Source organism: Spermophilus citellus (assembly GCF_964194105.1).
Source record: "Spermophilus citellus genome assembly, chromosome: 4".
Lineage (NCBI taxonomy): Eukaryota > Metazoa > Chordata > Mammalia > Rodentia > Sciuridae > Spermophilus > Spermophilus citellus.
In genome coordinates, this window is record NC_138185.1 from 228,858,025 (window position 1) to 228,876,763 (window position 18,739).

The following is an 18,739-nucleotide window of genomic DNA, read 5'->3' on the forward strand; positions in this document are numbered from 1 at the left end:
AAATAGAACAGCAGTAATCCCTGGGTATCCCTTAAACATAAACTATAAAGATTCCATTTATTATTTAGGCCTTAAGTATAAAAATAAAAGAAAATTTTAGAAACTAGTTTCACTTGTGCATGTCTAAGGTAAACAATTTCAACATGAAGTATATATTTAATATTAACAATTTTTTCTTTTTAACTCATACACAAACCAAGTGTTTACTCTTAATCATGAAATCAACTTATTTCTGAAAATAACCTATAGAAATAGTATGTAAACACACATACCTTTGAGATAGACTAAGAACATCCTATATTCTATGGATCAAAATGCAAATATCTCTGTAACATATGTAAACTAACACATTAATTTGGGATATACGGATACATTACTATATGCATACATATGTACACCATAAAATAAATTCTGACAATGTTCTTAATGATATCATACTTCCCAGCCTCAACTACTAGAAAAAGAAAATTAAAACTTTGTTTAAAAAAGAAAACAGTTTTTATAGTAACTTTGCAAGTGAAAACAAAACAAACAAACAAAAATCAATGCTCCTTTTTACACTGGACTGAGCTCTAAACAATTCATAATTAAGAATCTCTTCAGCCATTCCCCAGTATCACAGAAAATATAATTTTCTCTCTATTCAAGAAGTCTGTTCATTTCTGGTGTTTTGTCTTAAAAACTGCATTCCAAGATACCAGGTAGCCATGCTGGTTAAATTCTTCCGGCTGCCCACTTGCACCTAATGTAACCATACAGGTTGGCACCCTGTAGCACCACACCCATGATAACCATGCCAACCATTTTACTCTGAGGGAGAAGAGAGCACTAAAGGTAAATATCACCCACAGCACTGGACAGGCAATTAGTCCTAACCAAAAGATTCTTGATTCAGCTTCTGAAACAGTTTTATTCTCCTGAGGAGATGCCTTCCTGGACTCAAACACCCAATGACTCTTTCCATCCTCATCAATATGATTCCACCACCCAAGGCCTACCATCAGTCTCTACCTGTGACATTTTTCACTGTCCAAAAGACACGTGACAACAACAAGATAATTGTCACCATACAAGCAATAAAGCTGCTGCTGAGCAATTCACAGAGAAGATAGACTATAATGGCACAGACTCAGAAGAACAAATGGAAAAATGATGCCACTGGATGTCGGATTTTAGATTTTTTTGGTCTATTAGTTGTCTCTTCTTCTGCATCAAACAATGAAACATCTTCAGTGTCATCATTGCTGTCCTGAGTGCAAGGCTCTGCCAGCGTCTCCTATTCCTACATGATTGCAGGGTACTCCTACAGGGCAGGTCACAAGGGAGCTGAAGAGGTGCCCGGAGGCCGCACCCCTTTCACTTCCTCGCGTGCATGACGTGCAAGATGGGCCGAGGAAAAAGACCACCCGCACCCCACCCACCACACAGAGCATGTCTGCAGCCCAACATCAGATCTGCCCAGCTCTGGGCGTTGGTTGAGGATGGGATTCTCCTCTCCACACCCCCAAGCTTCCCGAGCTCGGGGATTCCTGGGTCACTCCTCCTATGAGGGCCTCGGAGCACTCAGAACACCTCCGGGGCAACTACCCTTGGTCCTCCATCCTTCCTGCCCACTCAGCTCTTCCTCAAGACGGACAGCCAGAGGGGACACAACACAACTACCCTGTGCGCCCGGCTAACTCCACAAACCCTGCAGGAGGGACCCTTCCACCCGCCAAGCCTAGGCCAGCCGCTCTCCGTGCCCACAGCCCCTCACCTCATGTTTCTAATTTCTTAATAATTTTCTAATCTATATTATAGCCATTTTCTCCTTCTAAATGGTCATCAAAGTCTTTTTTATTGTTCTGAGAGGATATTTAATGTGAATATACTTAATGATGTGACACCTCTGGTCACAATAGCCTATTTCTATTGTAAGAGTATTTTGATTCTGATATTTTGATAGTGTAATGTGAATGTACTTTATGATATGACACATCTGGTCACAATAGGCTATTTCTATTGTAAGAGTATTTTGATTCTTAACTGTTTTTCAGGCTTAACATTTTCCTAAGAGTGGTGATTGTTCACTTTCTATTTGATTACACAAATAAGGCACTGATTTAAAAAAAAATTGTGGTGCTAGTGATCAAACTCAGGGCCTCCTGAATTCTGGATAAGGTATGCCACCACTGAGCTACATCCCAGCCCCATAGATTCTTTGTTTTTATTAGCTTTATGACTAGCTATCTCAATGAGAAACTTACATAGAAATTCAACTACATTTGAAAACATTCAAGAGTTTGGGCATCCAATATTTTTTTATGATTTCTAAAATATAATTTCCCCGTAAAACACGAGAATATCTAAGATCACTCATAAACCATGCTTCCAGTGAAGTTTCTCTAGTTTTACCACTTCTGAAGAACATCATGGAGGAAACTGACTTTGATATTCTTTTCAATTTTTCTTTTTTTAGAAAGCATCATAAGTTATTGTCACAAATTCTGTTTACATTTTTCGTTTAAATATTTTTCCTAGTGGCAAATATTTGATGCTATTACTGTTGAAAGGTATACATAGAAACAAATGAAAGATAAGAATTCCTTGGGATCAATGATTCATTCACAATGAATCAATCTGCTCTTGTAACATATTTTTTATCATGACTCTTTTGAAAAAGTTCAACCATGACTTGAAATAGTGTCTCTAAAATGTAGATTTTTTTCTCTAAAGTTTTGAAATTTTTAGAGAGAAAATCCAGAACCTAGCAATAGCAAAATAAATAATGATAAATAAGTTTAAACATATTATTACTTTAACATAAAACATATAAAATAAGTATTTATCTTACATTATGTTAGTTTGACACATTTTTGTTATAAATGCTCTTAACAAAATGCAGAACTAGTTAAGAATGTCAATTATTAGTAATTGACATTCTGAGTAATTAAATGAGCAGGTATTTGAAAAATATAGCCATGTCTTAAGATTTTATTTTAGAGTAGTTTTATGTTTATGCAGAAATTGCAAAGAAAATGCAGAGATCTACTATGTAACTTCTACCCAGTTTTTTTTCTCTTATGACTTATGTGAGCTATCTCAGATGTGTTAACTTCATACATGATTTTTCATGATAAACAGATACTGATATGCTCTTATTAACTAATGTCTGTGTTTCCTTTGGATTCTCAGTACAGCCTCTTTCAGTTCCAGGACCCCATCCAAGATCCCGCAAGACAGTCATCCTGTCTCCATAGGCTTTTCTTCGTGGCGACAGTTTCTCTGACCTTCCTTTCTCTGATGCCCTTGATGGTTGAGGAGGACCTGACAGTTGAGGAGTACCTGTCAGGTACTTTTTAGATTTTCAATTGATGTTTTTCTCATATGTAGACAGGTTAAGGATTGGGGAAAGCAGATTACAGATGAAGTGCTGTTCTTCATTCCATATCCTCAAGGTGCTCACCTGACTGATGTAGTGTTTGCCAGATTTCTCACTGTGATGTTATGTTTCTCTACATGTACACATTATATATATTGTTTTGGAGTAAGTCACTATGCAGAGCCCCTCTTAAGGAGTAGGAAGTTAGGCCTAACTCCTTGGGGGCCAAATTTCCACCTCAATTACTTGAAATTCTGCATAAGGGGTTATTATTTAGCCTCTTTTGTTTATCTGTTTAGTCATTTATTTGTAAATAAATGAGCATCTGGATATTTACTCCAAGATTTTGTTTGTTATCCAACTCTAATACTTTGTTGCTTACTTCATTCCTGCTTGAAGCCTTCAGGAATAGCTTTGACCATTCTTTCCACTGGGAGTTCTTTCTATTGTTTCCTGTTTTCTTTTAACAGGAAAGAATAGTATAATACCCTCAATTAGGCCTTTTACACTTATAAAACATTTCACTGAGGCTTTAAATACAATATAATATCCTTATGAAGACTCTAACATATATAGTATGCACTGAAATAATATGAGTTTGTTATCAATAAATATCATTAATGATACCACTGGCTGATATCACATACACATTGAGACCCCTAGAAAATAACATGTCAAACCTTCAAACTCATAAGATATCCTCACAGAGAACTAGGAAAAATATAATATCTTCATTGAGGCATTTGACACATATATGAAATCCTTGTGGAAGCCTATGTCACATAAAAATATTCTCAATAAGATCTCTAAAACTCACATAAAAACTAAGTTCTTTGACACCTATAATATTTTCAATGAGTCCTCTACACATATAATCAATGAGGGCTCTGACATATAATGTCCTCACAGAGGTTTCTAACATGCTCAATATCATTACTGAGGCCTGTGTCAGTCATAAAATATCCATGAGAGCCTGTGACAAATAAGAAAAACCACATTGAGGCCTCTGAAACACAATAATATTTTTATTCAGAGCTCTCACTAAACACATGAAACTATTTAAAAAGACAATGTCTTCACTGAGGGCTCTGACATATAATATATTACTGACTGACTCTTTTGACAACTATAATATTCTCAGAGAAGCCTCTAAAACATATGATATCATAAGTCCTTTGACACAAGTCCCATTGTCACTAAGGATTCAAATGCATTTAGTATTCTCACTGAGGCATGTGACCCTAATGGTATCCTCACTGAGGCTGTTGACAATAATGAAGTACTGGTACTGAGACATCTGACTCAGGAATAGCCTTGCTGAGGTGGCTGGTGCATTTAAAATACTCCCTGAACCATCTGAGAGGTATAATATACTCCCCGAGGCTGCTATCTTCCTGAGGTCTTTGAAATATTTAATATCTACATTGACACCTACAGTATCTATAAGAGTCATACTGAGGTCTCCAATACTAACAATAAAGTATTGGAGACATCTGAGATGAATAATTGGATAACAGAGGTCTCTTCCACTTAGAATGTCTTCTTGATGCCTCTGGCACTGCTGTCATGTACTCACAGAGGTCCCTTTCTATAGGAGAAAACTGAGGCCTCTGACAAGTATAGTAAGTTTACTGCTGACTCTACAAAATATGATGTCAAAAGTGAAGCCTGTAACAAACACATTATATTGTCACTGAAGAATCTTCCACATATCGTCATTGAGGCCACTGCCATGAACAGGATATCTGTACTGTGACCTTGATCCCATTCAAGGGGATGGGTTGGTGAAGCCTCAGATACTCTGGTAATACCTGGCACTGGACTCTGACACTTAATATCCATATGAAGCCTCTATAATAGCCTCAGAAAGGTTTCTAACACTCAAATCACATCCTCAGTGAGTCTTCCTCTAAAGCCAACATGAATCCTCCCTGAGGCCTCTGACATTCACACCCTATCTCATTTGAGTCCCAAAACACTAATGATATTCTTACTGAGGACTCTGAAATGGATATCATCCTCATATAGGACAGTGAGATCAATATAATATCCACCCTGAGGCTTCTGTCATTCAGAAATATCCTAATCAAGGCTTCTGACACTCAAGGAATATCACACTGAGTGCTCTGGGGCACCAGAAGTCCACACAGATTTAGACCCTCTAGAGTCATCCAAAAGTACTGAGGCCTCTGTAGGTAACATGAGGTACAATGAGTCCTCAGAGACATATATGTCTCATTGAGGTCTCTGACACATATAAAATCCCCACTGAGGATTCCATCCTATGTACAGTATGGAATGAGTCATTTGAGCTCGTATTTTCCTCGCTGACCTCTGAGAGAGATTCTGTTCTCAGTGAGGCCTCTTACACATGTTAGATCATCACGAGGGCCTGTGGTGTTCATTTCATAATCTCACTGAGGCCTTTCACACTGATATTCTCTCTACCCTGAAAACTTCATCACATACAATGTCCTCACTGGGTACCCTGGCTCTGCCATCATTATTCTCAAGGAGGCCTCTGACACATAGAATTTCCTCACTGAGAACTCTGAGCCCTAAAATATATTCACTGAGGACAAAATCCTCAGGAAGGCCTCTAATATTCAGAAGTTTTCTTCACCTCACAGTCATATAAAATAGTAAGTGAGGATTCTGACACTTATACTATCTACCCTGAGGCCTCTGACACAAATATTTAACAATCCTAATTGAGGCCTGTGGTTTTAACAAAATAAACTCAGTGAAGTCTGACACATATCACATCCTCACTGGGGCCTCTGACCTTGACAGAATATCTTCAGTATGTCCCCTAACAAATGTATTATTCTCACTCAGGCTTTTGATCCTCAAAGAACTTTCACATATAATATGCTAACAGAGTCCTCTTCTTATTACAGCACATATATGTCCTGACTCAGGCCTATGGCACTTGTGAAACATTCTTATGGAGGTCTCTGACACTCATGTAATATCCTTAGTGAGTCCTTCTCTGACACATCAGATACTCACTGAGGTCTCTGGCATTTCTTGATTATCTCACTGAGTCCATAAACACTCCTATTCTATTTATTGAGGATTCTTAAGTGTACAATATCTTCACTCTGATCTCTATCACTCATATCCTCTCCTCCCTTGTTCCTCTGACAGTTACACAACTTATTCATAGAGACTTGTGGGACTCAAAAAATATCCTCAATCCTCTTGGCCATCAGTGTATATATCAGCAAGAGCTCAGGCACACCTAAGAGCCTCACTGACAAAGACCCCTATTGTCTAAAATATTAAAAAAATCACTGAAGACTCTGAAAGTACCTTCCTATCAACACAGATCCTTATGACACTTTTAAGTATCCCCTTGAAGTCTCTGACACAGACAATAACTCCACAGAGGACTCTTACCCAAGCTGTACAAATGCTGAGGCATTCCACACTGTAATATCCTATTGAGGGATGTGACAGTGGTATAATCTCTTCATTGAGGACTCTAACACATGCAATGTTCTTACTGAGTAGCCTGGCACTTCCATAATATTTTCTGTGAGGCCTCAGACACATAGGATTTTCTTCATGAGACATTTAAGCCATAGATTATACATACCAAGATGTCAAACATATGCAATGCCTTCAACAAGGTCTATTCCAATCAAATATTTTCCTTACTAAGGATGTTTACATCATATATTAGTGTGACTGGGGGTTCTCTCACATATATTATCCACACTGAGTCCTCAGATGCATATTATCAACTTACTGAGGCCCTGAACACAGAACATGTCCTAACTGTGTCCTGAGGCAATCATGGAGTAAGCTCAATGAAGACTCTGACCCATTCTCAATGAGGCCTCTGACTTGGACATAATGTTTTCACAGAGTCCTGGATCATATGTATGATTTTTCACTGAGGCTTCTGACTATCAGTTCATAGCCTTGCTCTGGACTCTGACAGTAAATATCCACATGAAGATTCTAAGGTATATGATAGGATTACAGAGGCCTCCTACTCTTATCATAGGTACACTGGACTCTGACCCCTGCAATATCCTCATTTGGGCTATGCTATTTATATAGAATTCTCCTGGGTGTCTCTTACCCTGATAGGATATCTTCCATGCCTCCTCTGACATTCATATCCCATACTCACTGAGGCATCTGACATTCATATGCAATCACACTGAAGGTATGTTCACCCCTAATCAACTTCCTGAGGACTCTGAAACTTAAAATGTCCCCACTCACAGCTCCAAGAATTACATGATATCTTTCCTGAGGTCTTTGAAATCCATATAATAAACTCCTAGAGGATTCTGATGTATAGAAAGTCCTTTCTTGTCCTCTGACACTAACCTAGTGTATTCACTGAGTCCTGTGATAATAACATTGTAGTCTCACTGAGGCTTCTGAAATAAATGAAATCTTCATTCAGGGTTCTCACACCTACCCACACTAAGGCCTCTAACACCTGGTATCTTCCCTGGGGCCTCTGACAAACAATATTTTCCCTTAGCCCTTCAACAAGCAAACTATCCTCAGCTAGGCCTCAGACACATTTTGAATGTCCTCCCTCAGGGCACATTCAATGCCTCCTCCCTCAGGCTTCTGATGCTCATGTAATATCAACACTGAGGCCTGTAGCCCATATACTTGCTGAGGCCTCTGACACTCAAAATATTATCTCTGAAGATTCAGATGCATGTGATATTCTCAGGCCTCTGACATTTATTATTTATTATTATTTATTATTAGTAGTAGTAGTAAAAGTGAGGAAATTTCACTGCACTTTTAACTTGCATGTCTATAATGACACTAATACAATATCCTGTTAATCATCTTTCATGTTAACTAGTAAAAAGTGTATATTCAAGTTCTTTGTCAATTTGAAGCTACTTTGTGGCTTGTTGTGCCAAGAAATACATTCTTGGTCTCTGCTTCAGTTTCCTGTCGCTTAGCTCCTCATTCTTCAATCTATGAAGCAATGTGTCTGTCTGATACCAGTGAGGTGATTAATGGTCTAGGGCTCCTGGGCAACACAGGATGACCATGTTCAGTGGGAAAAAAAAAACAAAACATCATTACAGAGTTTGAACTTGAGCCTTCCCACATATATAAGGAGAACAGAGGAACTGAAGGCTAAAATGGTAACAAATGATCAATGATTTAATGAATCATGGGTACTTAATGAAGCATCCAAAAAAGAAAAGGATAGAGTTTTAGGACTCTCTGTTGTTGAAGGTGCTGGCAGGATGCTGCCTGGGGAGGGCATAACAGCTACAGGCCCTTTACCACTTACCTTTCCCTGTGTGTGTGGTCATATGCTTGCTCAAATATATTATTTAAAATATGTTTGAAAGATATGCTTTATGGTGAATTGATAGTACTAAATAGTTTTCTGGCTGCTATGAGCCACTATAGCAAATGATTCAAAGAAGAGGGTCATGGAATGTCTCATTTGTGTCCATGTTAGAAGTTGTAAGCCACCTGGGCACTTGCTGCTTCCATAAGTTCAAGTGGGAACTCTGCCATATTCAGGTAGGTAGTGTTATAGTTTATATTAAGATTGGGGTTAGGGGTTGGATTAGGGGTTTGCTGTTGGGAAAAGGGTTGGGGCTAGGTTAGGGAAATGGTTAGAGGTTTATGGTGAGAATTAGACTTAAGGTTTAGGGTTAGACTTAGGGGTTAGAGTTAGAGGATTAAGGTTAATGGTTGGCTTTGGGGTTAGGATTGGCAATATGGTTAGGGATAGGGTTAAGTTTTGGTTTATGGCATGGGATAGAGGTTTAAGGTTAGTGTTAAGAGTTAAGGTTTGATTTTTATTGCATGAAGAAAGGCATCAGGATAGAGAAATATGAAAACTGAATGGATGGGAGAAGGAATAAAACACCAATTGATTTGAGATACTATTAACCTGTAAAAACATTTTACAGTAAAGTGTTTCAAAATGGTTGGTGCCCCATTATTATCCAAAGTACATGTATGAAGACACAAATTGGTGTGGATAAACTTTGTATACAACCAGACACATGAAAAATTGTGCTCTATATGTGTAATAAGAATTGTAATGCATTCTGCTGTCTTATACAAATTTTAAAAAAAATTTAAATAATGGTGTCAGAATAAATATCAAAAGGTAATTAAGATGACAGAAATCAGGGCTGGGATTGTGGCTCAGTGCCTAGCATGTGTGAAGCCCTATGTTCGATCCTCAGCACCACATACAAATAAAATAAAGATATTTAAAAATGATGACAGAAATCAAATTTTGAAAAGAAATATCATTTATGATCAAGAAAAACAATTTAGAAGAAAATCAGACCTTTCACAAATAGAAATTAAATTGTATAATAGCATGTTGTTCTAGTGGTTGCAGGAGCTGTTGCTGAGGACCTCTGGAGTATATGTGTAGGAGGCTAGCTTGGGGGACACAACAGGGACTCCTTGGATAAAAATAGACAGAGGATTGAAAATTCATGGAAAAAAACAGAGAAGGAAAAGTAGAGCTTTTTGTGTTGCCGTTTTTCCTGGAATATTTTCATGAAATGTTCACAAGGTTGCCCCAAATCACAATGCACATAGCATGCTCCCATTCTCCATCCTTAACGTCCCTGTCACTGAGCAGAGTTTATTTTATGTAATACATGGGTAGCAAAGGAATCTAGGCTCCCTCTTTAAGCAAGATAAATTCTGTGTGCCTCATGCTGTCTTTCCTTGGCTCACCTCCAGGGCTGGGAATGGAGTTCAGTGTTAGAACATTACCTGGCATGTGTGTTGCCTAGGACATGATTCTGAGAAATGTAATGTAAATGTGTGAGTGAATGAACAGCAACCAAAAATAAAGTCAGGCCAAAAGAAATATTTACAGTATGCTAGTAACATATGAACTTTTTTCTAATGGAGATTTTAATATTTTGATGTCATAAGAAATATCACAACGTACTCAAGTGGACACAAGTTAAATCTTCGAAGATAAATTTTGTGCATGATTCTGACCTTCAAAAAATAAACATGGATAATTGTGGTAGCCTATGTTACAGTGATTCCAGAAGAAGAGGCTGTAGGTTCACACAAGTATAGGTATACCAGGCAGCCCTGAGTGAATAGTCAGGACCATGAAGAGAGGAATAGAAAGTCATAGAAGGAACAGAGAAAAGTTGAGTTTCTCCAGAAAATAAAAGCAGCACAAAGGAGAGATATAAGAAAAAGGAGAATGAAATGATTTATTTCATGTCTATGATTGGACATAAATGCATGATACTTCACAGTCTTTGCCTGTTTTATTTATTTTTTTTGAGAGAGAGAGAGAGAGAGAGAGAGAGAGAGAGAGAGAGAGAGAGAATTCTTTTTTTAATATTTAGTTTTTTAGTTCTCCGCGGACACAACATCTTTGTTGGTATGAGGTGCTGAGGATCGAACCTGTGCCTCATGCATGCCAGGCGAGCATGCTACCACTTGAGCCATATCCCCAGCCCTGTTTTGTTTTATTTTGAGATGGGTTCTGGCATTGCTTCCCTGGATCACTTTAAACATGCCATCTACCTATTCTTCAGCCTCATCCTCTCTAGTCACTGGGCCAATTCTTGAATTACTAATGTGGGAATTAACAAAATCTGTTTCATCTTTAAGTTAAATAAACAAATTCAGCATGCATCTGGTTGTCTATCATCAGCTTATCTCTGTAGGGAAACATTGAGTACTATTAACTTAAAATGCTAATTTCCCAGGAATTGGAAGAGGACTCACGGTTAATGACTATCTTTGGAAAGTGTCATGCCTGGGATTGGATTCCCAAGGTGCAATATAAATGAGTAAATTAATGGCAACCAAAAAACAACAGAAAAATAATAAGGCAAAACAAAAACATTTATGGGATGCTTGTAGCCTGCAATATTTTTTTCTAGCAGAGAAGTTATCTGTGGTTGGTATCAAAAGAAATATCAAAGTAAAAATTAGAATATAATCTGTTAATAATCAGATTCAGGCATGAGGAGAAGCTTGAGGTATCAGCAATTCCAGAAGGTTCAACTAGGAGAGTGCATGAATGCAGGTATAGAAAAGTAGCTCAGAGGAACATAGCCAGGACTTCGAGGAGAAAAGGAAGTGCTGAGAAGAATGGAAAGTCATGGAAGATATCATGAAGGAAAAGTTGAGGATCTCTCATGCTGATTTTCACCCTGGAAGCTTTACATTGTTAGGGAACATGGAGTCTCCTCTACCTTGAGGTGCAAAACTCCAATGGCTGAGGATGGAGCTCAGTGATAGAGCCATTCCCTGGGATTTGTTATGCCTAGGAATAGATTTTCAGGACTGCAGTATAAATTAGTAGATGTATGAATAACAACCAGAAAACAATATAAGGCAAAAAAATATGGGATGGGATTAACCTACAAAATTTTTTGATAGTGGAGAATTTAATGGAAGTTGGTGCCAGAAGAAATGTCTGTGTGGTAGCCTATGGTGCCAGCAACTTCAGCCTGTGCACCAGCTTTTTCAGAAACTGAGGTTGGGGGTCTTGTGAGTGCAGAAGCATAAGCCTATGATCATCCAACACAGTAGAAAACTGAGGAGAAAAAGGAGAGAAAGGAACAGAAAATCATGGACAGAGAAGAAAGTCGTTTCTCTTTCTTTTGGAATAAATACAGCATTAAACAGGGAAATAAAAGAGAGAGAGAAAGCACAAAATAATTTTATTTTTTATGAAGCTAAGAAGTGAACCCAAGTAAACAGTACCTGCAGCCCCAGCCTCTTTAATGTTTAATTTTGAGACAGGGTTGCATGAGGCTTCCCACGATAATATTCTCCCATCTCAGCCACCCTAGTCACAGGAAAATTTCTTAAAAAATGAACATGGATATCAAAGAATTCTATTATTCCTGTTTAAAGAAGAAAAACAAAATTTTTGTTCCTCAGCCTGTATTTTCTAGGGCTAGAGTTGTTGGGAAACCCAAATCCTTCTGTACCTTGAACTGCGTACTCTCCAGTGCTGGAGACCTGGAGTGAGTGATGCCTGAAGTTGAATTCCCAGAAGTGTGAAATAAATAAGTGAATGAATGAAGGAGTAAATGGCAAGAATAGAAACAAAATCAGTCAAAACAAAAACATGTATGGGATGCTAGTAACAAAAAAAATTATTTTCTAACTGAGATATTTACTATGGTTGGTGTCAAAAGAAACATCAAAATGCTTTCAAAAAGACAGTCAAATCTTTAACTAGAATTTTTTTATGGGTTCAGGAGGAACAACTTCCAAATCAGAAACAGGTAGGTATGGCAGCCTGTGATACCCACAAATCCAGAAGCCTAGGCTGGAGTTTGACCTGAGTGCAGATGTTCTGGCCCATCCTCGGGGAACACAGCTGGGACACTGGAGAAAAGAAGGCCTGAGAGGAATTGAGAGTTATGGAAGAAACAGAGAAGAAAAAGTCAGGTTTCTCTCTTTAAGAAAGGCAGCACAGTATTGATAACTAAGGAAAAGATATGAGGATGGAAACCAGGGGCATGCCACTTCACAGCCCCAGACTCTTTTTGCTTTTTTGTAAGTTGAATACTTTGTTTCTTATCTTGCTGCAAAGCTGTTCCTTTAGTATATTAAAAAAAACACCAACAAATACAGTATGTTATACAATTAGGACAGTATTTTCTTCTGACACTGTATGACAAACACTTTCTTCCACTCCTAGTTTTTTCCAGTGGGAAGATAATGAAGTCTATTCACCCCAATGTAGGAATGGTTGTAAGCAAATTACAATATTACATAAGACTTATATCAAGACTCATAATTGGATTACATAATTTTTAAAAAATAATTTTTATCACAGATAATTTCACCAGAGCCTAAAACTTACTCTAAAAATCATAAGGACTTGTCAAAATAATGCATATTATGTTTATCTGCAAAGATAAGGGGTATTTTTCTCCAGTAGCAGTATTGAAAGTAGTATCTTTTTACTTAAGACAGCTGTGTTGAATGAGTGTACTTAGAGTGCCATTTTTACTCCCCAACAGATTTCATATACTTCTCAAATTCTTCTTCTCTCAGTGTCATCTTCCTCAACCACCCATCTTCATAACAGAATTTGTCACAAGCACTGGATTTTCTGCGAAGTGCCTCATTAATTTCACTTACTTTTCCTGATAGAAGAGAATAGAGTTCACTGGCAGCTTCACACTTTCCAAACAACCAGATTCATCTTGTTTTTTTCAATTTTGTCTCAACTTCAGGCAGACTACAGTAAACAACATTTCCCAGAGCTTCCTATGCAAAAGTACTGATTCCCAGTGTTCCAATACCATTTTCTTCTATTATCTACTAATGTTTCTGTGTTAATTTATGCACCCAAAACAGATTGGGTCCCATGCAAAGCTGCCAGGGCACAGTGGGCATAGTTCTGCAGAAACAGAGAAGGAAAAGCTGAGTTTCTTTTTTTCTTGCTGATACTCATAGCAGTTGGAATGCTCCTTGCTACTTCCACTGCCATGTTTGCAGGGTTACTGAGTGTCACCATGCCATAATGAGTCCTTTTTATGAGACATGGTCTCATGAGGTTTAACAGGATCATTTGCAACATGCCATCCTCCCATTCTCCAGCCTCAGCTTCCCAGGGGATTAGTTAGAGTATCCTTTGTGTTACACATGAAATAAACACACACACACACACACACACACACACACACACACACACACACTGGTACCACAGGAAATCTGGGCTTTCTCTTGAGGCTAGCTAAATGAATTCTGTATGCCTCAGGCTTTCTCTCCTAGTCTTAGTGGTATTGGGGAAAATAAGTCTTCCATAATCAATTGCTCAACTTCCAGGGCTGTGTATGGAGCTTAGTGGTGGAGGCTTTATCTGGAATAAGTGATGTCTGGGTTGGTTTCCCGGAACTGAAGTATACATGAGTGAATGAATGATGAATGAATGGCAACCAAGGAACAAAATCAATCTAAATAAAAATGTTTAAATGATGCTATAACCTATAAAATTGTTTTTCTACTTCAGAAGTTAACTACAACAAAAATATCAAAAGGAATATAAAAATGTGTTCAAGTGACACAAGTCAAATCTTCAAAGAAAATTTTCATGCAGAATCAGGAGGAACAAGGTAGAAGATAATTCAGATCTTCCATATCAGAAATGGTAAGTAAGGTAGCCTGAGGTACCAGCAATTTTAGAGGTAAAGGCTGGTGTTTGATGTGGATGCAAGTGTATCAGCCCAGACTCTGAAAACACATCCAGGACACCATGGAGAAAAAGAGAGTTTAATGAGGAGGGTAGAGTCATGGAATAAAGGAAAGAAAAATCAGGTTTTCCACTTTTATGCTGCATTTATTCACCATGAAAGAGATAGATAAGGAAATAGAGTAGAAGAGAGAAGAAAGGAGAAGTAAGTGAAGGACAACCAAAGAAACAATATCAAGTAAAACAGAAACCCTTATAGGAAATGAGTAACATATAAAATGTTTCTTCTGGCTGAGAAGTTAACTACAAGAGGCTACACATATAATCTATGTAGATAAATTCTGTGTGGAATCTGGAGAAACAAATTAGAAGATAATCCGGAACTTCCAAAATTATAAACAGGCGTGGAGGCCTGTGGTACCAGTGATTCCAGACTCTGAGGCTTATGGTTTACCTGAGCACATATTCTAGCCTAGCCAGATTTAACACAGGCTGCTGAGGAGAAAAAGAAGGCTGAGAGGAATGGAAAGTCATGAAAGAAACAGAGAAGGAAAAGCTGAGTTTCTTTTTTTCTTGCTGATACTAATAGCAGCAGCACAAATGAGAGAAACGAGGAAAGGAATGGAGACTGACTTCCATCTGCATAGGTTAATCTCTAAGTGTCCCAAGAGGCTCTGGACCTGGCAAAACCCCACATGTTCAGAGTCCTGTGCCAAGTTCTGGTTGCACTTTTATGCTCTGTGCAACTTTAAGCCAAGTATACAAGTATAAAAACCCTTGCCACAAGAGCACTGGGTTTCCCCATTTGTCCAGTTGGGGCCCTAGTAGCTCCAGTGGACCAGCAGAGTTGGCCTCCATCTCCTCTTTTCCTGGGATATAGGTAAGGCTGAATGATGCCAACAGTCTCCAGACACCTCCTTTGCCTGATCTGCAAAGGACAACTTCTGTTCTGTCCTGCAAAGATGACTGGCCAGGTTGGACTGTGGCCATTCTGGGCAGAAAAGAAGCTATGTTTGGAATCTGGGATGAGACAGGACACAACTGGAGGGTCTGATGAAGGCCACTTCTGGCTCCCAGGAGGCTGGAAAATGAGTTTGAAGTTACCAGATGCTCTTGTGTAAGAAAGCAGCCTCCATTGTTTGGGGAGTGTGCAGCCTGACCTCAACCCTTCCAGGCCAGGATTCTTGTGGTTAGAGCTCATAGGGATTGAAATTGATATGGGATCCAGGCCAAAACTTAGGATCAGGTAAAGCTGAGTGAACACCCCCTCACCCTTCTTCATCACTCATCCACCATTTCTAGGACAGTATCACCTGCAACACCTGCCCCAGAGAACACTGTCCTGGTCAGGGACTGAGATTCTTCCTTCCTTGTCTTGGAGATAGTGAAGGTGTTAGGAGAGCTGGGTGTGAGGCTGGGGGTTGTGCACAGGACTCTAGCTCTGCCACTTACAAGCATATGGCACAGGGCAACCACCTCAATACACAGAGCCTGTTTTAATACCATTAATGGTATAAAAATGCCCCAGTACAATGCTGGTGTGACACTTCTGTGCAGTATTCACAATGACTGTGAAAAAGTGGCTTGATTGTCATAGGTCAAGTTCATATTAAGGGGAAGCAGGACTTGCATCTCTCCAACCTAGTCCAGAAGAATATACTCCAAGAAATGAGCAAATGTGACCAACCAGCTCTGGATAGAAGAATAAAGCCAGGCTTCAAATATCATAGACACTGAAGCCATCCCCTTCTCAAGGTCAGTCACACTGCAGCCCAGTCCCTCCACAAGGTGAAGATCAGAAACAAAAATTATATGGTGAGCATTAGGGTTTGGGCAGGAATTATGGTTGGGGTTGGGCCTGAACAAATTTGTGGTCTGGGTTGTGGTCAGGTGTTGGGCACAGGATAGGTGGGGATGATTTACAGAATAGATGATAAGCCAGAAGTACATAGTTTGTGGACTTAGATGCAGGATTTCTTGGGTGATGTAAGCGCTAAGAAATAGGGAATAGAGTTAGTGTTTTAGTGTTACAGGTAGGCAATAGAGGTCAGGATCAGGGTCAAACCAGACTTCTTAGAATTTAGCATTTCTTAGATAGCATCCTCCATACTGTGTTGTCCTTGACCACCACATTTTATGACCTACTCTGTGGTCCTACACCACTTCTCTCACAGCTTCATGTGTAGCCCTGTATCACATCCCATATGGCTTCTAGTGTGCCCTCCACTGTCTGCTTTTACTGACCCTGTGTAGCTCTCAACCTTCTCCTCTTATCTCCTCCTGTGTAACACTCCACCAGAACATTTCATCTCTGTGTAACCTTCCACCACCTCCTCTCACAAATTTCTGTGTAGCCCTCCATCTTCTCCTCTCATCTCAGCATTTAGCCCTCCACCACTTCCTTTTATCTGCTCCTATGTACTCTCTTGTCACCTCCTCTCAAGGGCTCATGTGTAGCCCTTGACCATGTCCTCTCACAGCTTCTTTGTAGCACTCCACCATCTCTTCTCATCCCATCCTCTGTAGCCCTTCACCAACTGCTCTTATCTCCTGTATGTTTCTCTACCACCTCCTTTCTCAGCCCCTTATGTAACCCTTGACAATAATCTCTTACAGTTTACTGTGTAGCCCTTCACCACTTCCTCTCATGACAAAACTGTCCCTCCCAAGGATGCTCAGCCAGCTTCAACTCAACTGTGTTCCTGATACTCTGACCTATTCTAGAAGTTGTTTAAGATTCTCCATGTCTTCTAATGACTTGTCCATGTAATTGCTTTTTAGGTATTTCCTTTACATTTAATTCTTTAAATTCTAAAACCCAAATTCTTCATAAACCTTTGATTTTCTTCATTTGTGTTCTAATGTATTCAAAAGGCCAACTGCTTACTTCTTCAGAGTTGATTCTTAGTACTTTCCCCAGATAATGTAAAGACTACTTTTGTAAGTCTATATGGCTTTTGTTCAAGTATTCAGAAATGTCACTTACTTACTACATTATTGTCATGCCTTTGCCAACTTAGTGTTCACTTGGTCCCCCCCCCCCCCGTCTCTTGGCTGTCCTCAAACTTCATTACTGTTTAATGTTTACCAGGAGAACTGGGGACCATGTCTGTACTCTGCCAATCAGGTGTTCAATTCCTCCTTCATTTTGGGCAGTGGAGTTTTTGACCTTAGCTGGTCCTCTCCAGAACTGTCATGGTGGCCATCCTATTTAGGGGGCTTCATCTTCAAGTTAGTCTCATGTTAATGTGGGCACTGGGGTCAATTGCTGGTCAGAAGTTACCTTAGTGTGACTGTACTACTAAAGGAATCTTCTGTAGAGGTACCCCCTCCTCCACAGAAAATCTTAACTAAGTTTCTGCAGAAATCTTCACCATAATTGATTTTAGGACTTTCAGCACACAGTCTCTAATTACAAGAGAGTTCAATGTATATCTAAAACAAATGTAATAGCTGACCTTTGGTCTCTAATACTAATATAGTGTGCACACTATAGCATTTAATACTAATATAATAACTGCTTTTTGGTCTTTTACAGTAATATGATATCCATAGCAAAACATCCCAATCTAATATAGTAGCTGTCTTATAGCCTTTCATACTAATGTAACATACATACTGTCTCATGTAATATAATAGATCTCCTGTGTAATATAATAGATCTTCTTTAATGTTAATATAATATCAATATATAGCATCTTAAACTAATTCATGTACCTTTGCCTCTAATGCTTATTGATGTTCATACTATAGCACCTAGTGCTAATATAATAGCTGACCTGTGCTCTTTAATTCAAATGCGGTATATATACTATAGCCTCTAAAACTGATATAATAGTTGCACTGTGGTCTTTAATTGTAATATAAAATCCATAATACAGCATCAGAAACTGATATTATAGTGGCATTATGGCCTTACATACTAATGTAATATCCCTACTGTGGACTCTAAAACTAATATAATAGCTTCCTGTGGCCTTCAACACTAACCTGTTATGCTCTCTGGTACTTAAAATATTATAATAGTTGCCCTGTGGTCTTTAATACTAATGATATCCATAATATAGCATTTAAACCTAATAAAATAGGTACCCTGTGACCTTTAATATTAATATGATATCCATAATTTACCATCTAAAACTAATATAATACTTGCCCTGTGTCCTTTTAAAAGTTTCTTTTAGTGTATATGGACAAAACACCTT

The 18,739-nt window shown here is 38.7% G+C and overlaps 1 pseudogene across 1 annotated transcript; it reads right to left on the reverse strand.

Moving 5' to 3' along the window:
- Positions 1 to 643: 643 nt before the first annotated feature.
- LOC308646166 (Golgi apparatus membrane protein TVP23 homolog B-like) lies at positions 644 to 1,069 on the reverse strand (annotated as a pseudogene). The gene has a single exon. The product of its transcript is annotated as a Golgi apparatus membrane protein TVP23 homolog B-like (transcript).
- Positions 1,070 to 18,739: the final 17,670 nt, after the last annotated feature.